This window comes from Vulpes vulpes, unplaced genomic scaffold (assembly GCF_048418805.1).
Source record: "Vulpes vulpes isolate BD-2025 unplaced genomic scaffold, VulVul3 Bu000000635, whole genome shotgun sequence".
NCBI classification, from domain to species: Eukaryota; Metazoa; Chordata; class Mammalia; order Carnivora; family Canidae; genus Vulpes; species Vulpes vulpes.
The window spans coordinates 319,882-344,789 of NW_027325670.1; the positions used below are offsets into that span (position 1 = coordinate 319,882).

At 34.4% G+C, this 24,908-nt stretch overlaps 1 long non-coding RNA gene across 1 annotated transcript in view; it reads right to left on the reverse strand.

Moving 5' to 3' along the window:
• Positions 1-7,036, reverse strand: part of LOC140596453 (uncharacterized) — a 49,217-nt gene extending 42,181 nt beyond the window's left edge. Inside the window, exons 1-2 of the long non-coding RNA XR_011998424.1 lie at positions 6,897-7,036; positions 5,779-5,853 (exon numbers count right to left, since the gene is read on the reverse strand). This is a non-coding gene — a long non-coding RNA (uncharacterized lncRNA). The remainder of the gene's footprint in view (positions 1-5,778; positions 5,854-6,896) is intronic.
• Between the last annotated feature and the right edge of the window lie 17,872 nt (positions 7,037-24,908).

Genomic DNA, 24,908 nt, shown 5'->3' on the forward strand with positions numbered 1-24,908 from the left:
CAAGAATATTTATGAGCTTCCAGATTCTACAGCTGCTTTGCTGTTATTATAAGGGTGGGGGCACACTGTTTCTAACTCACATCACTGAGCAGAAATTTCAAGTGAATTTAGCACAGATAAATCAGTTGATTTAAATCTACAATACTCTCTCCCATTGTCAGAGTGTCTTTAAAGAACATTAAAAATGAAAATTTACCTTTAAGTTGTAACTTTTTAAAAAGCTCTATGAGTTGCTAATAACCAGTTACTGTTATGTTTTTAGGAACTTTACAAATCAATCATGATGATGACTAGACACTATCCAACTTATAACACTTCACAATTCTTTATTATTTAGGACTAGTGAGTAGTAGTCAGTTGCTTGGAGCCCAGACTACAATTTATCATATGAACAATGTTTTACTATGAAATTAGTTAACAAAAGCCTATTAATGTAGTTATTTCCTTATCTACTTGGGAAACTAACATTCATCCTCTCTAGTTGGCTCCCTAACGTGTTTAAGATTTATACAGCTTTTTGTTTTCTTCCCCATTTAGCATAACTTCAGAGTTTTCTAAAAATCTTACTAATTTCACCATAAAGGAAAGTGGTATCTGGAATTCCAGCCAAAGAAATCAGACAGAGCACAGAGCAGAGTCTTGATCCTGTGCCCACTGGGGGCTACTCGAGGAGGCTAGCTTAATTTTGCTTGTGACAGTCCATGCTCAAAATAAAGCATGAACTGGGAGAAGCCTGGATGTAGGTGCTTTAAAATATGTCAAATGTAGAATCTTTCTGTTGTATGGCCATGGACAAATACTTTAAAGACTAACTATAAGAAAAGGAAATGTAAATGTAGAAAGAAAATGAGCCCACATTTACTAGTAACATGTGAACAGTAATCACTTTATTTCATATTTTTAAAAAGATTTTATTTATTTATTTATTTATTTGACAGAGAGAAAAAGAGGAGAGAGAACACAAACAGGGGAGCAGCAGAGGGAGTGGGAGAAGCAGGCTCTCAGCTGAGCAGGGAGCCTGACTGCAGGGCTGGATCTCTGAGATCATGACCTGAGCCAAAGGCAGATGCCTAACTGACTCAGCCATCCAGGCATCCTAACACTAATCATTTTATTTTTTATTTTATTTTATTTTTTTTTATTTTTTTAAATTTTTTATTTATTTATGATAGTCACAGAGAGAGAGAGAGAGAGAGGCAGAGACACAGGCGGAGGGAGAAGCAGGCTCCATGCAGCGGGAGCCCGATGTGGGATTCGATCCCGGGTCTCCAGGATCGCGCCCTGGGCCAAAGGCAGGCGCCAAACCGCTGCGCCACCCAGGGATCCCCTAACACTAATCATTTTAAAGATGAAAAAAATAAAGCTTGCATATATATTTTTTTAATCCATAGCAGAAGACTTAGAATTAGGTCTTTTGTTTTCTTTATGCCCTTTGTTAAACTTTAGAAATATATATATATATATGTATTTTTTCAGCAACAAATTATTTCCTATGATTTTAACAAGGGAAGTACATTACAATTCCTTGGATTAGTTGTCAAATTTTTAAGAATTTGTGTCCAGTTGAAGTAGCAATTTAAGAGTATCTATTTTCCATTTCCTGAACTTTGATGGTAGCTATTTCCTTCCTTAAAAATAAACTTTTTAAATGCTTTATTTATTTTCTTTCTGAGTAGTTTATTATATCTACTTTGAAGAATAAAGGAAAGGAGGCTTATGATTTTCAGGGCTGATAACAGTCATCACCACAGAGGGCTTTAAGAAGAGAGGATCAAATTAAAATCTGCTAGAACTTTGTCAGATTTAGAAGTTCTACAGACTCATGTGAGGGACAAAGGTTATTCAGGGTCTCAGCACTCTGTCACAGCAAATATTCATTGATCTGGAACACCTGACAGCAGAAATTTAAAAATCAAATATTCTTCTTCCTAACATTGTAATGCTGCCTCTTGTGGTAACTGTAATAGCTATGATAGATAGGTTATTAGATTTCATATTCATTTAATTAAGTGTGAGATATATGTGACAAATATAATATTGATTTTTTATAGGACTTTATTTTGCTTATGCAAGTGATAAAATCTTGTTTTACGATAATTTGGACCATTCTAAGCATATTAACAAACTTAATGGGCGATACTATCAATAAACCCATTACCATTGTTTTAAACAAAATAAATTTATTTCAAAAAATAATTGATTAGCTAACAAGATGCTCTGCTAGGCAGAACTGCAGATTCAAAGGCTTTTAGGATGAATATACATAGGAGAAGTTCATGGTGAGCATATAAGCCAACCATGAAGGTAAAATATATTCCTGGTACAAAGTAGACATTTAATGATAATTTATTTAATACACATAGGTGGGCATGTTTTGATAAAACAGAGAGAAAATGCTATAGGGTTTAAGAATTGAAACTGAACTACTTTTATGGAAAAGGAGTAGTTAAGATGAACTTTGAAGAAAGAATTAAGCAAAAAATGAGATTCTAAACCATGATATGGATCATGGCATTGGGAAAATAAAACAAAAAGTGAAATGAAGTGACAAGAGAAGTGATTAGACTTGAAGTGATCAAAGAAGCTGGAAATCAGGATTAGAGAAGACAATTTTTAAAATAATTTATTTATATGAGAGAGACAGAGAGCGAGCATGAGCAAGGAGAAGGGCAAATAAGAGGGAGAGGGCAAAGTAAACTCCCCACTGAGCAAGGACCCCAGGGAGAAAAGATTGGATTCCAGAACCCTGACCCCAGCAGAAGTCAGATGCTTAACTGACTGAGCCACCCAGGCGTCCTGACAAAACTATTTATTTATTTATTTATTTATTATTTTATTTATTCATGAGAAATACAGAAAGAGAGGCAGAGACATAGGCAAACGGAGAAGCAGACTCCTGGCAGAGAGCCTGATGGGGTATTTGATCCCAGGATCCCATGATAATGCCCTGAGTCGAAACCAGAGGCTCAACCACTGCGCCACCCAGGCATCCTGAGAAAAATATTTAATGTGAATAAGAATCTTCCAAAAACAATGGCAAGGAACAGGGCGAAGGCTATAATATTGAAAACAGAAGCTGTATCTCATTCAAAGCTTTATTAGTATCTGGCACTGTGGCTAACATGCAGTGATAATTCAAAAACTCTGGAAGGATAAACAGAAGGGATACAGGAAGAGAGGGAAGACCGAAGAAAGACTATGAAGTTTTATGTGGTATTAAGGGTTGATAAATGTCATGAAAGATCTTCAAAGGAGAGATTGCTAAATTGGGAATAGTAGAACAACTTTTAAGGTTGAGGACAGCGCAGCATGGAAAACACTAATGTTTCCTTTTGGCAGAAATATTTGAGAATGACAGAAATGGCCAATATTGGAGAATGTACAAAGAAACAGATGCTAATGAAGTTTCAGTTATTGAAATGATGTGAAATAATGTAAAATGATGAATTTCTAAATGTAGAGTGGTCGTTATCCTTCTTTTCCAATTGATCACTCATTCAAAAAAACTATTAGCTACAGTCATCATAGCCTAGTAGTTTGATTTGAATCCATGCTCAACAAATTGTTAGGTCAGTCTTATATTTGACCAGCAAAATAGTTAAACATTACAATACCCTAATTAACCCTAAATTGACATTACTAGCTCATTTTAAAAAATCAACTATTTGAAACAGTATTTGGGGAGCTCCCATGTAAACTGGAGTGATGATTTAACTCCTTTATCATGTGCTTGTGAATTCTTTCCCAAATCCCAGGATGCTTTCATCATCCATTCACAGGTGCTACACCATTTGTTATAAGAAGAGTATTTATAAGGTAAAGAAAATGCTTTGACATTTGGTTACTTTGACATTTACCATTGATATTAATGTTGCTATAAAATTGTCATGCAGAATGCCATTTATCCATGTAGTGATGCTTATTAATTACAAATATTATATAATATGCTTTAGATGTAAAAGGTTATGTGTTCTTTTTATTTCACATTCTGATTAAATCTAAATCAGTACAGAAGCAGAACCATTATAAACTCAAATATGAACTTTAAATAGAATTTTAACCTCAGGGATTTGCATGTCAGAAAGAATTTAAAGCCATTGAGAGAATCAGTAATGAGATATATTTTCTGTAAGCAATAGCATTGCTTTTACAAATCTCCTATCTCCCCCATATACACTAAAGAAAAAAGTAAAGGTAAAACTATTCAGATTACTGGAATAGGGAGTTTTACTTAAGTATGTGATTTAATTTCATGCAGATAGAAAAACAACAACAACAACAACAACAACTTTCTCCATTGGTGCAAGAATATGAATATTTAGTGAGCCTCTTTTAAAGGAGAATTAATTGACATGATGTATTTCAATAGAGACTGGCAAAAGGACTTGAGTTACAAAAATGATTCTGGCCAGAGGTGGGCAGAGAGCAGCAGTCTTTGGAAAATACTGCTTATAGCACTTTGCTGGTATGCAAATTAGAAAATATTTTATGTGCATATTTTCTTTAATATTCTATTTTTCTGCCCTGCCTGAGTATCTAAGGTATATTTACATTCAATGATGTCTTCACATCTAATATCAATATTTATTTTGGGCTACTAGATCTTACTACACTGAAATGATGAGTTTCATCCACACTGTTGAAAACCACAACAGCCTCACACATAAACTCTAAAATGTAAAGCTGGATTTTTAGAAGTACATGGTGATTATATTTAAAAATCTATGTTTATTTTCATAGATAGGGGTCAATTTTGGGGGGTCTCCCTCCTGTGTTTATTGTAAAATAGAGAGTAAAAGTGGAACATCAAAATTATTTGTTACTCAGTGGTTCTGCTGTAATACTACTAAAAAGATAAAATTGTGCTATTATTTTTCCTAGGAAATATGTCTTAACCTGAAATATCCCACATACACAGAATTATAGAACAGTTGCCTACAAAGGAAATTTGGAAACATCCAAATTACCATACCTTAAAAAGGAAAATAAAGCCCAGAAGTGTTGTAACTTAAAAGATATAACTTTTAATATTCAAAATAATTAATAGTTTGACTGAAGAATGACATGCTATGACTTATATTTGACATTATTATTTTATACTGGTGAATTGAGTATATGCTTTAGAATTAACTACACATTTGCTTTGTTACTCTCATTAATATCATTGGATTTTCTTTTTATGGTTTTGTTAAAAGCAAAACAAATGTAACTGAGTAAATTACCTCATTTCATCAATCAGAGGAAGAATTAGAATCAAAATAATTTGTCCAAAATTTGGGCCTATTCATTTCAGCAGCTGGTTTGATTTTATTCAAGAAAAAACCAAAAAACAAAAAAGAAGAGCCATTGAAATATTTTATGTAGAAAAGTGACATAATGTGAGTTACATTTTAAAAGGATGGCTTGGGCCACTATGCAGAGGACAGACCTTAGAAGCACAAGGGTTGTAGCACCGGATGCCATTAGAGGTTATTGTAAGACAGTGCTGATGGTGATTTGGACAGAGACGTTAATGGGGGAGGGGTGAAAGTGAAGATTTTGTGTTGATTTCAAAGGTACAGTCATAGAGTTTGCTGATTAGTTTGGAGCTGGCAAAAGAGAGAGGAAGTAAATAAAATCAGCATAGATTAATGTGATAAAGAGACTCATAGTCAATAGAGATATCTGTGATGTGTCTAATTAACAAGAAATGGACTTTACTTAGTAATATGAAAAAAAGGCGCTTCCTACACATAAAGATATAAAGTTTAAAGGAATATGTAGTAAGCAAAGTTATACCTCAAAATATTTGCACAAGGGTAATGTTTTATATAGAAGTTCTCTGTAGTTTGTATACATCAGGCCACCAGTTTTCTAAAAAAAAAAAAAAAAAACGGTTATCAGTTACATATATGTGTGAAAGCTAAGAAGGTAATACTAGTTAGTACAGTGGTTATTAATGTGTCAAGCAAATATAATTTCTAATGATAAGGTTATATTCACTGTCAAATGTGAAGCTCTAGTACAGTATAAATAGAAAAAAATTGTGTTTTAAAATGAACTGAGACTAACGGCATAGAAGTCATCCATGCATTGTGCTTCAGATTTTTATGAACTAATTCTACTTTTTCCAAGATTCTAAGCTAAAGAAGCCCATTAAGAAAAATTCAAGTAGGATGGCTCCAAAGGACCAAAAAATCCAACTACAGATAACACTGGTATGAATGATGTCCAAACAAGAACGATCTGTTTGGCTTTTCTTTTTGTTGTTTGTTTCTTGTTTTGATTTTACCAGAGACCTACTAATGTAAATATACACAGAAACTAATTCACATGATAGATTCAACAAATGAGTCTTATTTTTACAACAAATCTTTTTGTATCATTTTGTCACTGGAAAATTTATGTATGTGGAAATGAATGAAAATAAATTTAACAACTAGCAACTAGTATGTAACAAAGATTTTTTAATATGTGATATCTTAGTTCTCAGAGTAACTCTGTTTTTGATTATATCTCCTCATTCAGATAAGAAAACTATAGATGGAGTTCAGGAGAGAGTTAAGTAACTTGCTTTTCGTTTTCTCTGATAATAATTGGTAGATTCCATAGTCAAAACCAGTTTAGCTCCACTCGAAGCCTCCTTTGAGTCATCTTGGCTAATTAAACAAATTAATATTCCAGCCGTGGAAGTACTCTGCCAGCATAGATAACCAGAAAAAAAAATTTTTTTGACATCGTGTTCTTTATTTATTTATTATTCTTAGAAGGAAAAACAGGTAACCAAATTGTTTAATTAAAAATGAAAAATATCAAAAAAAAATGAAAAATATCAGTAATTATTAAATAATAAAAATTCCCTTATTTTCCTCCTTATCCTCTGTTTATGCAGCTGGAAAAAATTAATTTATACTTACCTATTTTATCATATTCCGGATGATGTGTCAAGCTGGATGATTTCACCAAGCTGTTGATAACATGTGCCACCTTACACTTGGGAATGTGCTATTGTCTACAATTTAATTACAGAGTTATCACACATTTTCCATGCGTATGGTCATAAATTGAATCTATTGTCAATCATTTGTTTTTTCTTCTGTGACAGAAAAACATCTATTTCTACCCATATGTGGCTGAAAATAGGTTTTTTTTCTTCTTTGTTGGTTTAAGGATTACAGAAGTTGTCTTTATCGTTTGTCATTGTTTGCAAACACATTTGGAACCATTGCTACTTGTCATTTGCATAAGACATTCGAAAAGCCTTCTGGTTTCATAGCTCTCATTCTAGAAAACAATTATTTAAAATGATGGAGGAAAGCTAAATTTAACTTTAGCTTAGTTTCCCTGTTCCTAAATGATTTTCATTCACATCTTTATTAAAGGCTTACATAACATTCAATTTAAAGTACATTCAATCCACCATGACAAGTTCTAGCCAAACGTTCTAAAAAATATAACTTTTATCAGAAACAGCTTTCACTCTCTATTATAATAGTTGTGGGATGTTTTGATATAATTCAAACCAAAACACCTCAAGTTTCAGCACTCCGACTCTAGGAGGTAATCCATAAAACCAGACTTGTTATCAATCTGACTTTAAGACCATGTACATAAATTAAACTAGAGTTTTTAACATTTCTCATCAATAAATAACTACTTAATGATAATATCCTATTGCTTCCGGGTGACAGCACTGTAAAGAACTGTTCTTTCTTTCTCTGCCTGTTTCCTTCTAGACACATGAGATCATTAGCCTCTGAGCCCTTGATACAGAGAATAATGAAGCTGCTGAGTCATTTAATTTATAGCTTTTTCAGTTAGCAAATGATATCATCTAATCCTAACTATTAAATTCTCTCCTCTAGTCAGGTTTTCTCAAGTTAGTCATTTAATAAAACTCTATCTGGCTTTAAACTTAGCCTGTGAGTTTAGTTGCTGTTATATATTGTGGGGCTCTCCTAACAAAATTTGTGAATTCGGAAAAAAAAAAAAAGAGAGACTATATAGTTTCAGGTTAAACACCATAATTTTGACCTTGCAGTACAATAAAACTTTCTTATCTAAAAACCACAGGATCATCTCAATATGAGGATAATGTTAAATGAAAGTACTAGTATGTCAAATATAAATTTAAGAATTGTAGTTTATCAGAAATAGCATAAACATGGCAGGCTATATACAAAGATGAAAACCATTAATGAGGAGTCCTTTCAAGATCTTAAAACTGAAAATGGAGCTGTGTGTTGAGTGAGTCTGCAATAATCTTTCATTTGTCATATGAACTTCCTCAGGGTAATTCCCATCTCTCTATTGCTAAATGTTCATGTCACTTGCTATAGTATATATAGGAAACAAAACCATTAACTTAAAAGTAAAAATAACTATTTAAATTTGATACTTGAGACTTCTTGTCAGGAAAAAAAGAGACCAATTGCTTGGGATAATATAGCTAGATTATCACCATAAGTTTGTTTGTAATTAACCTGCTGTTACGTTTGTTCATATAAGATCCTTGAACTAAAATAACAGTGACCGCTCTGCATCAGAGGCTTTATTGAGGCTATATCATTTGGTTCCATAGAAACTTAATTTTTATTTTTATTCCATCAGTCTATCTTGAGGAATGCTGAATACACATCACCATGAAACTCATTATTATTTTCGCTATTATTTTCACTATACAACTCTTATTGAAGGTGTTCCTCATTAATTGGCATATTGTTTTCCCTGTGATGACCCATGAGAATCATTTTTTTTCTCATAGTCCAGTTCTGTAATTTGTGTGAATTTGGTTTTAATCTTCAGATCACTCCTAGAATGCATTTTGTATGTTGTTATTTACCTCATAAGTGTCCTATTATTATCCTATTTTCCAAACTTTTATTTTCTTTACACAGCTATATACATTTAAATCTTTTGTATATTTTCAAAAATTTGTATTAATATAGTTATGAAGTAGGTAGTAGTATAATTAATACAAAGAAGTCAAAACTATGAAAAGTTTTCAGAAGTTAGTATTTTTGCTACTTATGATAAAAATTAGGACCTGTTCTTAAAAACATATATATATATATTTTTTTTTTTTTTAAAACATATATTTTTTAAATTGAAGTAGAGTTGGCACACGGTGTTGTATTAGTTTCAGGTGTACAACATACTGATTCGACAACTCTATACATTATGCTGTGCTCACCACAAGTGTAGCTCTTATCCGTCTCTATATAATTACTGACTATAGTTCCACACTGCAATACCTTTTATTCCCATGACTTCCATAACTAGAAGATAGTATCTCTCACTCCCTTTCACCCATTTTGCCCTTTTCCATTTCAGCTAACCACCAGTTTATTCTCTGCTCACTATGGGTCTGTTTGAGGGTTTGTTTGTTTGGTTGGTTGGTTCATTTGTTTTGTTTTTTTAGATTCCACATATAAATGAACTCATACCATATTTGACTTTTTCTGTCTGTCATACTTCACTTAACATAACACTTTCTAGGTCCATCCATATTGTCACAAATGGCAAGATCTCTCATTCTTTATTATGGCTAAGATTTCATTTTGTATATACACCACATTATTTTTTTTTTTTATCTATTCTGCTATCAGAGCACACTTAACTTGCTACCATAGCTTGGCTAGTATAAATAATGCTACAGTAACACCGGAGTAATTTTTTTTTTCTTTCAAATTAGTCTTCTTGTATGCTTTGGGTAAATATCCAGTAATGGAATTACTGGATAGTATGATATTTCTATTTTTAATTTTTTTGAGGAATCTCCATACTGTTCTATATAATAATTTTTAGGGGTAACTCAACCATTAAGCACTATGGATTTCTTGATTGGTCCAATTTAATATATCTTCACAAAAATAAACAAATACCATTGAAGTTAATAGGAATGATAATTTAAAAATGTTTTACTTTCTGAATTTATATTATTTTGGGATTTAGAAACTTTTCAATATTTAGTTTTCTTATCTAATGTATGAAAAATAATAACCTGCCATCTATGATTACTATAAGGACAAGATAAGATAATGAAGCAAAAAAATTTACTAACAGTAAAGTCAATCAGTCAGTCAAAACCAGCATTTTTGAGTGACTACAGACTACTCATTATGCTAACTATGAAAGATATATACTGGTGGACAGACACAGTTCTTGCCAATTGGGACTATTACTATAGTTGAGACATAAATGTATCACCAAATATGTAATTACAGTTTGTGATAAATCATATGAAAGAAAAGAAAATACTACAGATTAAATGTTTACAATGTGCATCTCTGAGAAAAACTACACAAAGACTTATACCTGGTAAAGGAGAAAGAGATAAAGATATGAATATTCTAGGCAAAATGAACCATGTATACACAATTTTCAGATGGAAAAAGAGTTTGGCATATGTGAGAATTGAGAAAATTACCAAAGTGAGAGAGATTAAATGTGGAATAAGATAAAATTAGATATGCAGGTGGAATTCTCTTCACCATAGGGCCTTAAATTTCATGTTATTTCATATTTGTCTCTAAGAGGATATAAAGCCATGTGAGATGGTTTATTGTTGACTAGCATCCACTGACATTTTGCTATCTTCACAGTTTTACCTTTTTTAGAACATCATATAATTGAAATCACACGGTAGGTAGGCTTTTTAGAGAGGCTTCTTTGACTTACAAATACTGATTTAAGTTTCTTCCATATCTCTTCATGGCTTGATAGATCATTTCTTTTTAGTCTTGAATCATATTCCACTGTCTGGCTATGTACCACACTTTATCCATTCACCTACCAAAGGACATCTTGATTGCTTCCAGTTTGGGGTAGTTATGAATTAGGCTGTTATAAACATCCGTGTGCAAACTTTTTTGTGGATATGAATTTTCAATTCCTTTGAGTAAAAACCATGCAGTGTGATTGCTGGATTATATGGTAAGAATATATTTAGTCTAATAAGAAACTGTCAAACTGTCTCCCAAAGTGGGAGACATTTGCCTTTCCCCCAGCAATGAATGAGAGTTTATGTTGTTCCACTTCCTTACCTTTGGTGTAGTATTTGGTGTTGTCAATTTTCCAGATTCTGGTTATTCTAATGGGTGTGTGGTGGTATATCATGGTTATTTTAATTTGCATTTTCCTGATGTGACTTAAGGTGGAACATCTTTTCATATGCTTATTTGGCATCAGTGTATCTTCTTTTATGAGGTGTCTGTTAAGGGCCTTGGCCTACTTTTGTTGTTGTTTAGTTTTTATTTAATAGACATCAACTTAACTCTTCAATCCAGCTAGACTTGGAACGGAGTAAGGAATATATGGAACCCAGAGAACAGCAGCAAGAACATAAAGATTATAGGATATTTCGACCAGATGGGGATGAATGGGTGCTCTCCAGAGCTCCAGAAAGGGTGGTCTGGTAGTTAAAACACAGGTCAAATTTTTATATTTGTCCACATTCAGCAATGGTGATCTTCTCACTGGTCCTGCCATTCTTGAACCCAAAGTGTTCCATGACTTCCACAATATCCCTGCCCTATCTCACTTTGACAAAGATCACATGCTTGCCATCCAACATCTGACAGATAAGATGCTACATATGATAGCAAGATGAACACAAAACTATTTTCCTCTCGTCTTCCCAACCCCACCACTGTAATTATTTAAATCACTTCATTTCATCCTGCTGGTATCCACCACCTAAAATACCTTCTGCTTTTTTAGCCAGGGTTGCATTTTGCTACACTAGATTAAATTTGATCTTTATCCTTTGCTCACATTCTGCTTATTAATATTATTTTCCCAAACCCTCCTATATGTTGTTTGTAATGGATTTATCTTTCCAATACTATTCTAATTCTCATTGGTAATATTATTTTTAAAATTACTTCAAAATGAAAACAAAACTAAGTTGGAATGTCCAATGATAACATTAGATGACCAATCTTTTTGTATATTTTAAGGACAGTTCTATAACAGAACACTTTTCAGTGACCATAGCCCTAAACTATTCACAATGCTAAGGTTCCTATGGAATTTATATTTCCTACTGTAAAACCCAGTCTGCCTAGTTACGCTATAATAGGAAATACATTTTAACATTCCCATAATACTAGTTCTTGGAGGGACATGTAATAGGATAGCTTTAGGCAAGAAAACAACCTTTATTTACTCCTAGGCTTTTATTTGAATATTGATTTTGTTGGGCCCTGGTAAAAATTGTCCTAGTTAATTATTTCCTCTGCTGATAAGCATTGCTAGGTAATGTACGGAACAAATACTTTGGTCTTACTTGTTTGGGAAAGGTAGTAAGAAAGAAACAACTGGGATGCTGTTTCTAAGCTGTCCATGTACATCCATTTATGAATTGGGTTCAAATAAAATGGTAGTTCAACTGTTTTTTGTTGTTGTTGTTGTTGTTGTTGTTGTTGTTAGACTCAGTATTTCATCTCTTTATTCTTTCTTGTTACCTTTCTTGCCTTTTGCTTCTTAGTATCTCTTCTTCCACTTACCTCAAATACAAAAACACCAAGTTGTGAGTGTGTCCTGGAATTTGTTTGGGGTGATATAGGAGAAATCATTCCATTTACCTGTATTATTTCCTGTTTGATGATGATGCTTTCTTTGTAGTCATGTGCTCTCTTTGTAGTTTATAGTTTTCATTTCTCCAAAGAGTGCTGTTTAGTTGCCTGATAGTTGTGTCTGTATGCGGTGGCAACCTCCCATTATATTAAGCATGTCCTTTTGCATTGCAGGAGCTATGCCTGTTCCAGACCAGCCTTCTTCCGCCTCAGAGAAGACCAGCTCCTTGAGCCCTGGCCTGACCACCTCCAACGGAGATGGCTCCGAGACAGAAACCACTTCTGCTATCCTCGCCTCGGTCAAAGAACAAGTAGAGACATCCCACTTTTGTGACATACTTAGGGGAACATATTAGAAACTCTTCCTTGAGATGAACAACGAGGACTTTTATGTTGGAAGAAAATCATGATTTTCACTTATCATAAAAATGTTTTGACATGATTATAGTTGCTTTTGAATTTATGTTTTTATTCATGATTTAGGCCATTTTCCTTGAAAAAAATATTCCTTGGTAGGGGGAAACACTTTATAGGCAAAATTCCCTGTTGGTGAAGTCTTGGTAGATTCGGTGATGGACCAATACAGCGTAAAACTGTTATGTGCCTGAGGCCAAATAATTGGCTTTTAGAAAATAAAAAGTCAAAAAATATATATATAAAGTCTAACCAACAATCAAAATATATCCGTAAGTATAAAAAATTAGTATAATGACAGCAGATGAATCCTGTGTTGGGTCAAGGCAAATTGGTCTCTCTGGTGTTTCTGGGCTGGATCAGGAAGAAAGTATCTTAGAATTTTCCCTGTAAAATGAATTAAAGTCTTCATGATTCTTCCTCCAGCATTACTTTGCTTTATAAATGGCTAATAAAATCTGAAGTCTTAGTTTAAAAAAAATTACTCCTTCAAAGTCATGTTTCTTATAAATAAAAGGTGGTAAATAATCAAAGAAAGCTGGAAAATCAAGATTTTTTTCACTTCTTTTAGCATGTGGCAGGGTATAAATCATAATTTTTTTAAATACTGAAAGCGTCCTGTGTTTGGGTATGATTCAAGGAGTGCTGAGTGAGCAACAGTAGTGGCGAAGCTCTCAGTAGAGTAGCTGAGAGAAGGTCCACTGAGGTAAGGGATCCGTGATGCTGTCAGTCAGACGTGCGTCACCAGGGAGGGAAGTGTGCTGCTAAGTAGTTACACAAAGGAAAGTTGAATAGATTAATTGGATCATCTGGGCTTTGAAAATGGTCAGTAAGCAAGAAATTGGGTTGAAGCACAGGCTGTATTACTGGATTAGTTTGCTTCCAAAGCCCTCTCATGAGATTGCTGATTATTTTTAAGGAGTAATAGAAGAAGGGAGCAAAGGTTCATATCAGTTCCCACACTCAGGATACTGCTTTGTTAAAGTTGGTTTATGTCATGGTATCTTATTCATATATCTAGAAGTCTTGCTGAACCACTAACTTTAGAGTATTGACAAAATACAAAGTAGGAGGAATAAATTTAACAAGGAAATGACAAGACCTGCCTGATGAAAACTATAACATTTTGTTAAAAGACATAAAGTAATTAAGAATAAATGACAGTGTATATCCTGTGTAGAAAAGCCTAGTTATCATCATAATATTACTTTTCCTCAAATTAAGATATAAACTTAAGGCTATTGTAGTAATATCTTGTCACTGATTGTTTCTTTGGCAAACTGAATCAAACTATTTTAAAGATCATATGAAAATCATAAATGTTTGAGAGTTACAAGGAAATTTTAATAGATTTTTATCTTACTAAACATTTTCATCATCACTGTCATGCCCAGTTGGTTCAAACTGGAAAGAATGTTCTCTCTATAGGATGTAACTGAAGGGCGTAGCCCTGGTGGCCCAGCTGTTTAGCCCCTGCCTTCAGCCCAGGGCGTGATCCTGGAGACCCTGGGATTGTGTCCCGCGTCGGGCTTCCTGCATGGAGCCTGCTTCTCCCTCTGCCTGTGTTTCTGCCTCTGTCTCTCTGTGTGTGTGTCTCTCAAGAATAAATAAATAAAATCTTTTAAAAAAAAGGTAAAAAATTTTTTAAAAGGATGTAACTGAGGGCTCAGAATCTCAAGGACATATTCAATCCAAAATAGTAGAAAAAATTGGATAAGAGAAAATGTGTGCCAAAAATATGACAAAGTATTGATATAATTAATATATTAATGCTTCCTAATGTTGATGAGATAAAAAAATAAAATAACAGAATAGAAAACTAGGCAAAAAACATGAACAGCAGTTCATAGAAGAAAAATGCAAAAAGTTAACGACTATATGGAAATGCTTTCTACTCTACTAATCAGGGATATAAAAATCAAGATGAAAATATTAATTTCTTTAATCTACCAAATAGACAGACATTAAAAAATAGTATATTCTGTAATCTAGCTAAGGGTTAAAGTTTGAGGAAATTCACATTTTTGTCACTCCATATGGGAATGTGCAATCCTGTAATCTTTGTTTAAAATGATATGTTGCTATGAAGTGGCATTTACAGTGTTCAATAGCCTTTGATTAGTCATACTTAGACATATGTAGTATAGAAATGGGTGATCTAGAACATAAGATTTTATGTATATTGGTGTTTATTGCAAAATTATCTGGGATAGTAAAAAAGTGGAGCAGTACTGATTGATGAAGAATTTAAAAAAGACCTATCTTCTATGTAAAATATTTTATACAAAAGCTGTATCCTTCTTCTGTAGTTATTAATTAAAATGAGTTGGAGTTATATATTACACCTTTGAAAAACTCCATGAGGATTTTAGAAATGAAATGTTTTAGCATTATATTATCCTGTTTTTATAAAATAATAATAAATATTTTGTGTTGTTTACAATATTTATGAACATCTGGAAAAGTGTAGGAGGAAATAAATCAAACTATAAACATTGGTTACTATATATGTTTACAATTAGTTGGAAGTAGGAATAGGCAGAAGATATAGAGGATAGGGAAGACAATCCAAATTGGGAGAAAGAACTGGGAGACTGGAATAGATATTCGTTGGATTTGGATAATAGGAAATGCCATTTGAGCTGAGATAGTGATGTCTGTAGTTGAGAGAGTGGATAAGCTGCTGACAGCAAAACTATATTATGGAAATAAAATGGCCTCTCCAAATCCTTGATGAGAATTTCATAAAAAAGACTTACTGTGAAGAGTTTTTTTCTAATAGTCAAAACAAGTCCATTGTCCATTTTTGGATGCAAAGATGAGATTCTTTGTGACCAGTAACTAACGTGAGCAGGCATGAAAGTCTGTCCTGGAAGCTGAGTAGAACAGCTTGAAGCACCTGCATCAGAGGCTCAGGCATCAGCTCCTATAGGCAGCAGCTGCCCATGTGAAGGCAAAATCCACAAGCAGCAAGGTCCCTGGACTTCCTTGGGGTAGCCTACTGTAAGCAAACAATTTTTTATTTTTGTCCTAAACTATTAAGGTTTTGTGGTCTAGACTGTTATCTGTGGAGCTAAAGCTAAGTTAAATATATTGGGAAAAAATTAGCTGAGATGAAGGAAAAGCGACTTTAAAAGTTCATATCCTTTATGATTTTTAATAGTTACGTACATAACATATTTGTAAATTTTTCACTTGAATATTGCTTTCCTGATCCTTTTTAGGTGCTAATACAAAATAGCTTTTTTACTAAAAATTCTTTTTATTAAGTTAGAGGACCTCAAGGAAGAAATTTTATAGCATCACTCTTATGTGCTACTTTAGGCTTGTCTCCTTGAACATCAGCTCTGTGGGAAAGAAGTCATTCTTTTTTTTTTTTTAAGATTTTATTTATTTATTCATGAGATAGAGAGAGGGAGAGAGAAAGGCAGAGACACAGGCAGAGGGAGAAGCAGGCTCCACGCAGGGAGCCCAGGTCTCCAGGATCACTCCCTGGGCCGAAGGCAGATGCCAAACCACTGAGCCACCCAGGGATCCCCGAGAAGTCATTCTTTATCATAGGAGGCATATATTCTAAGCTACCTGGCAAACAATTGGTTGCATAATTTATTTACTCATTCATTAAATGTATTGAGCACTTTGTATATGCAAAGTACAATAAAGGGTAATAAAGTACATGCATAAAGAAAACTCAATTTGACAGTTTATTGGAATAAAAGTGTTATTGAAATTGAGAACATAAGTTTTTAGGCAGGCAGTTAACATTGCACAGAAATAAATTCTGGTTTATAACCATAGAATGAACTTAAGTCATGACAAGCCCTAAGTCAGCATGTCCGCATGACATGTATGGCATGTTGAGAATTTGTAAACAAGTCTTAGAATCCTTCAACCCAGCAGGCATGGATTGCTCAATGAGAAGGTGTTCACTGACTTTTTTTTCTTTGTTCAAATTTCCCATCCTGATTGCTTTTTAACTGGTGAATTTTACAGTTTTATATCAACAGAAATAGGACCAGGATTTATGTTATTACTCTATAGGTAATTTTCTGTATCTCAGACATACCTGTTTCATTTCCAAGTAACCAGGTTTCACTATGGGGCATTAAGAAAGAGGAACCTAATTCCTATTTCCTCTCCTGTAAGTGAGTGTCCTTTACCACAAGAGGAGTGGAGGATAGAGGTTGGGCATGTGATGACTCTGGTCATGTGATTTGGATAAATAACTAAGAGGGGTAATTGAAAACTAATCATTACAAATGGCAGCCCATAAAGTGTGGTGGCTTAAAGGAATGGAAACAGTGAAGGGATTTTATTTTAAGAATGGAAGGTATCCCTATGATGATGGCATTGACTCATAGAGAAATTTATGATGCTTGAGAGAAAGGGAATAATCTCAGAGGAAAAAATCACTGGGTAGATGAGAGTGCATGGGGTCCATCTACCAGTAGAGAGAATGGCTTTTGGAACAGAGTTCAACCCTGAGGATGGGAAAGAATCGAGATACATGGTTTCAGGTCCTCCAGTGGCTTGGTGTTGGAAACCGTGGTAGGTCTTTCCCTCTCATTAGATGGGCACAGTCCGCTTGTGAGCTGGACCTAGGAGGACCAGTGGTGAGCTGGGCTGAGCAGAGGTGAAGGAAGGAGGCATTGGAGGTAAGGGACGCAAGACAGTGGTCATAATGATGGATCCTGGAATGGACATGGAATGGAAGCAGGTAAAAGAAAACTTGGTATGGACAATATATTTGCAGGGAGTCGTCTGTATAGATAGTGGTATCTTGAGAGTTGTGTGCTTAAATCCAGAATTTAAAAGTAATTATTGTTCATGTTGGTGAACAACGAGGAAAGAGAGAGAACCCTCGTTGACTCTGTGAAAGGTGGTGGTGAGTGATGATGATTCCAGAACAGTGGTGAGGAACAGTGACAGTACTCCAGTCACCCTCAGTAGAGAGAGGACTGATACTGCTACATCTCGTGAGAAACCTGCTGATGGTGGCTTGTGGTTATATGGGTGTAGTCATCCCCATCTTCACCTGTGTGTTTTCACTGTTTTAACTGTAACAGTGTTGGTCTATACTATTAGACAAGAATTTACATTCTCTCACGTAATATAACCTTTGTCTTTGTATTTTGTCTTAAGTCAACAAGGTGCTACTTTGCTCTTAAGAAAACCATGACTTTCCTAAAATATATATTTATTTCACAATAAGATTTCTTTCCCTACAGTTGACCATTTGATCATCACACATTTCCAAAGTTGGCATCTTAAACAATCTTCTAATATTGGCTAGAAAAATTATGGGTTATTTTTAAAAACCTTTATGGCTCATATTGTTCACTGGTATTTGTAAATTATTATGACTTAGATTAATGTGTCTCTGTGTCATACATGCAAAGTAACGTCTCCACATAAATGTCTCTTCACTCTAAGTTACCCTGCTCCCAAAGTCACTACTCTGAAGCTTATCATGGTCCAAATAGAAGGAAAAATAGTGTCACCAGGACTGATTTATATATATATATATATATATATATATATATTTTAAGTGTCACAGCAGAAGGGAATGCAATTCCACAAGTGTAAGCCCTCAAGCAGCAGCATATGGTTTTGGGGGTTAATAATTCTAACAGAAAAGTATTTTAATAATGAATAGGTTAAATAGAAGTTTCTATGTATATAACAGCATTGCAAATGTTTTACTTCATTGTATTTTCAGTAGTGTTTATCAAATACCAGCTATGTGCATAGAACTGTGTTTCCTTTGGATGGTAGATACACAGATTTGAAGTTTGCCTTCAACTATTTAGCAATGAAGTTAAAAAACTTATTTTTATTTTATTTTTTTTAAATTTTTATTTATTTATGGTAGTCACAGAGAGAGAGAGAGAGAGAGAGAGAGGCGCAGAGACACAGGCAGAGGGAGAAGCAGGCTCCATGCACTGGGAGCCCGACGTGGGACTCGATCCCGGGTCTCCAGGATCGCGCCCTGGGCCAAAGGCAGGCGCCAAACCGCTGCGCCACCCAGGGATCCCAAGTTAAAAAACTTATATAAAAGATATGAAATATTTTAAAAACTGTAGATGAAATTTCATGAAAACCCTCTAGTCATTTTACTTAAAAGCTCCAGGTGCTATATATTGATAAAAACATTCTTCAGGTTAACAGTATTTATAACCCTGGACACTCTGTTGCTCCAATAACATCTCTTGTTCTTTATATTTCACAAGAATTATAGTCATGTTCTTGATTTCAGAGGAAATTTTTAGTACATTATTTAAACTATCAATGATTTCTGGGTAGTAAAATAGAAGTTTTCTTGTTTTCAACCACTATTGTTATTATACTTAATAGAGGAAAATAAGAGTAAAAAGATATCTGAGCTCCCGCTATGGACAAAAACTAGTGCACAGAGTACTTTACATGTTATGTCATATGAAGGCACTAAGAAAGAAAGCATTTTGAAAACTTCATCTTATATAAAATCTAAAGAATTCATGATATTTTACATCAACTCATGGTGAGGATTGCATACCTTTATTTTTATTTAGCTTCTACACTTGTAATTGTTAGATTCCACTAGCTCTGTGTAAAATGAATATGATTGGGAAGGAGCACATTATAAAATACTCCTTTAACTGGTCTTCTTCCAGTGTCACATGTCACTGTCAAGTCTTTCAGCATTATTAGTGTTACTGTAATATGCAATAATAGCTTCTGATAATGCAATGTGGAAAATGACCTATAACTATTAATCACTTTCCAAACTGTATCTTGGAAAAGCATTTCATGAAAGTAATGACAAAATTATCAGCCATGAAAAAGAGGAAATTAAAACACCTTTAGGAAATGTCGAGAAGATAGGAAAGGATTATCTGCAAAGACTAGTGAACTTTATATTCATTTAGTCAGAGAAAAAAAGAATTATATATGCCATAGCACCACAAGTTGAGTCCTTCCGTATATTAAAATTAAAATAACTGCTTGATTGATAATTTTTTTTAATTTTTTTTTAATTTTTTTTTTAATTTATTTATGATAGTCACAGAGAGAGAGAGAGAGGCAGAGACACAGGCAGAGGGAGAAGCAGGCTCCATGCACCGGGAGCCCGATGTGGGATTCGATCCCGGGTCTCCAGGATCGCGCCCTGGGCCAAAGGCAGGCGCCAAACCGCTGCGCCACCCAGGGATCCCTTGATTGATAATTTTTTATTGTATTTCTTGTTTCAAGTTAGATGTAGCTGGAAAATGAAAAAAAAAAAAAAAGCATATTTTTCTCGTTTTCATGTTGGAACATGAACTATGGTGGGAATTGTGATGGCCCTGTTTTCAGGAGGTGGACTGAGATATGAGGGTACAAGCTAGGATTCTGTAGAACTGGCTCCTGGTAGAAGGTTTGGAACAAGGAAGGACAGACCTCGGAGTCAGCAGCCTTATGGATATCCCAGATACAGACAGGGTGCAGATAGACGGACCAAACTGTGTGTTTAGATTTGCAACAAGGCAAAGAAAGACACCGAGTAGTGTGAATAGAACTGGGGAACTCCATGTAGGAAGGAAGGGGACTGGTCAGGTGGTGGCAGAATGATGGAACCTGCTGGATTTGAAGCTGGTCTGTTTCTTGTGGATTCTGGATCTTTTTCACCACAAAAATGATGGTTGAAGCTAGAGATAGAGGAGCAACAAAGGTCCTAAACTACTTGTGGAAAACATTGAAATTAGTGCTAGGAGTTCTAGTCATGAGTGAATAATCCTAGAAGTGTGGATGGATCATCTCCCTCACTCCCTCCCCCTACCCACCATGCTCCTTTATGTGTATTCTGTTCTTGACCGTAAGTTATTTTGAATTTTTTCCTAAAGTTTTATTTTCCCTTAAAATTTGACTTTGTAACCCTTCTCAAGTCACCTTTATATTTACCTGCCTTTTTAATCACCCCAAACTCTATTCCAAGAATTAATTAATGCTGTCTGCTCTGATCCCTCTGAAGCTATTAGGAGTTGGGTGTTTTAGGGACTGGAGGCTATGATGGGAAAAATAAAAATGGACTTAGTTTTTATATGTTAAATTAGAAGGTAAGCGTTTAATATGTGGATTTTTTTTTACTGTGACATTAGAGTGCATTTCTAATGCCTCTTTTATATTTAGCATTAGAATTTATGCTAAAATTAAAAAAATAAAAAATAAAAATAAAACTGTGGGATCCCTGGGAGGCGCAGCGGTTTTAGCGCCTGCCTTTGGCCCAGGGCGCCATCCTGGAGACCCGGGATCGAATCCCACGTCGGGCTCCCGGTGCATGGAGCCTGCTTCTCCCTCTGCCTGTGTCTCTGCTTCTCTCTCTCTCTCTCTGTGTGTGACTATCATAAATACATAAAAATTAAAAATAAATAAATAAATAAAAATTTTTAATGTTAAAAAAGAATTTATTGCTAAATATTCATACATGAAATCATTTTTCTTTTTAATATGTAAAATATTAAATATATATGATATTAAAATATTCTTTAAAATATGCATTTAAAAAATTTCAGTGGATTTTCCACTAAAAAGTAATTCATGCATATTGTGAAAAAGTTAAAAGCTCAGTAAGGAATGAAGATAATTTTATTTGAAAATAATATTACAGCTAGTGGTTGTTGCAAATATTTGGGAAGAGTTTGTTCTAAGATTTTTATGTGAATATATAATTATCTGTACAAAATTTTTCTTTTCATTTATATATAAATATTTTATACTTCTTTGGACAATTAATATTACATCAGGAGCATTTTTTCATATCACTATTATATTAAAACTTTTTCTAGTGGCTATATAAATGGATACATTGTGAGTTATTTAGTATTATAATTTTATTGAACTTTCCTATTGTTTTGATCTCTTAGGTTGATTCAATTTTCTCAGATGAAACAAAAATGACATGTCATACTGCCTTGTACATAAATCATTAGGTCTACTTTGACAGAAGTTGCCTGGAGCACAGTTTTGAAAAAGAGTTTAAAGACCTTTACAAACTCTCTGGGAAAATATATCATAATTAATTACTCATAAGATATACAGGCAGGATATAGGAAGCAGGAGCTCCAGGGATATAATAGTCAGTGCCCTGTACAGGGTTTGCACAGAGTAGGAAATTGACAAGTAGAATATTCTGGAGGGAATAAATAGGGGAAACATGTATAGTATTCAGAACAACTGAACCAAATATGCTAAAGATAGTGAAGAGAAACATATGAAATATGATAGGACAAGGAAACATTATTAAATAGTACCTCAAAATAACAAAAATGTTTTTTAAAAGGTTAGATATTATATTTTTTTAAAATATACATATTTTTATAAAACATACATGACATTTCTGTAAACTATGTAAGACTTATTTCATCAGATATATAGTTAAGTAATAACATTTTCTCTAGTAATTATTTTGTTCAATATCTTCTGTTTATGACCAAAGAAACTCAAACTTCAAAAAATATGTACCTAAAGCCATGTAGGAAATTGCCATGGAATTTAAATGAGAAAATTAGTTTGTTTTATTCTGAATCCAGTACTCTTTTCACTCAGTTACATTCTCTCATAATTTAGGTATGATAATGGGCTTCAATATATGCTCTAGTAGTTTTCCCAAGAGGAACATTTCTCTATGACCAAGGTTTGCTGAGGCCAAGTTAAATGATGCACCGGCCTGTCTAGCTTTTACTTAACTAGACAAAGAGAGGCGGACAACTTCACATCATTTGATCTGTAATTTAACTTTGAAATCTAAAGGAATCATTAAAGATACTCTAAATAAAAAGAATTCCAGGAACTTACACACCTCATTGTTAGCTAATGTCTTCAGAGAAAATGTAGTAAGAAGAGGTGCTGTGATGCCACACAGCATTGTTTTCGTTGTTTGTTCCTGTTTTCAAGATCAGTGGTGTGGCTGGAAGTCCTCTCCAGCGTGCATCCACGACACAGGTAAACATGCCCGCAGCAGCCCATAGATCATGTTCAAGTGGCCTTACTCACTGCAGTCATTAAAGTAATGTGCAAGTTCATGCCCTGGGCTCTAAATGAACTGGCTCTATGGCCTGCTGCTGTAAAAAAAAAAAAAAAAAAAAAAAGTGATGATCGGCATCCTCCTCTTTGACTAATGACGAGCTCTGACTTTCCATTCTGCTCAGGGTCTCCAGAAGTAGCTGGACCACTTGCCTAATTACTAGAAGACAGAAGGACTCAATATTAACAAGACCAAAGTAAACAAACAAAAGTCACTTTGCACAGGTAATCCTCAGCATCTGGTTGCCAATTCACCATGTTGATAGATTTAGGTATTGGGGCGGGGGGTGCATTTTGCAGTTTACACATCCTGCAAAATCTGCTAGGTGAAGAAGTTACGTTCAAAATTGAAACTAAGAATTTTATAAAATTCAGTTCAAGATTCTTTCATAATTGTAGGCAAGTCTGTTGTATTTTCGGAAGTAGAACTCTAAGGTGTCAACCAAGGGTGTTTAACTGTTTGAGTTGATTCAAAGTTTTGAAAGGATAGGTCCACCCTCATATCTACCACCTCTACCCAGACAAGAGATCAGCTTCATAAAGACACTCTTAATAAATGGTACCACATCTTCCAAATACTTGTCAGAGACCTCCAATTACCTGCTATAGACCTCCTGTCAGAAGTCAGAGGCAATATATTATTAAAATTAATAATTTAGAATGTAAATTCTTTCTATTTTGGGAACTCTGCTTGTATCAGGATCAGCATTTTAGCCCTCCCTGGGAATGCCTTCCAGAAACATGGCTTTAATAATACTGCAGTGATATGATGACTCTGTCTTTATGGAGACCGAAGATAAGAAATTACCTGCTGGGAGCTTTTTGGAATTTCGTGGAAACCTGATATTGGAAACCTGTCTCACACTGTTGTTACTTGATTTAATGTCAATGAAATATTTTAGTACTACATGCATACTCCTACTATAATGAAAATAATAATAGTAGTAGTAATATTATTAAAAAGTGCAATTCTTTTTTCCTAAGAAATGCTAATTAATTCATTTATGGAATAGGTTTGTGGCTGCATCTCCCTTCCTTACTGCTGCATTGCTGGCCCTCAGAGCAGTGCTAGATGTAGAGGACGAATTCAGAGTATTTGTGTTGAGGGTACGAGTTCACTAATGAACCTACTGTGTTTTTATGTTCCATTTTAGTTGAAAAGCGAATGATTTGCTTAATTGTAATAACAGACTTTAGTTGTGTGGCACAAAGGTCTCATCTCTGTTGTTGCATTGATCATATTCTTTGACCTTTATTTTAATGGCCATGTTGGATCTGCGTCTTCCCCTTTGAGCTACTTGCATATCATTTCAGAATTAGCCCATTTACTTTGATGAATCCCTGGGTTCCCAAATTGCAGTTTCCTCTCTAAACAGCCCGAATTGAAACTCATTTAATCAAGTGGAATGAGATATATTCAGTTTAAGATGAGGAAAATTAACTTAAACCTATCCTTCATTAATAAAATCTCTAGGCTGATGTCTTTTTCTCTTGAACTAGACTATGTTCCTTATTTTAGCCCAAAGCAAAGCAAAACACTCCATGTTAGTACATGAATCTGCAACTTCACACATAAAAAAAAAGACACAAATACCAGTTTCTTTTGTCTATATGCAGTTATCCCAAATTTATCATTTTAAAAAAATATTTCTTCCAGTGATTTTCCCCATTTCTTTCAATGTTTTTTTTTTTTTTTTTTTTTTTTTTTTTTTTTTTTTTATTTATGATAGTCACAGAGAGAGAGAGAGAGGCAGAGACACAGGCGGAGGGAGAAGCAGGCTCCATGCACCGGGAGCCTGATGTGGGACTCGATCCCGGGTCTCCAGGATCGCGCCCTGGGCCAAAGGCAGGCGCCAAACCGCTGCGCCACCCAGGGATCCCTCTTTCAATGTTTTTTAA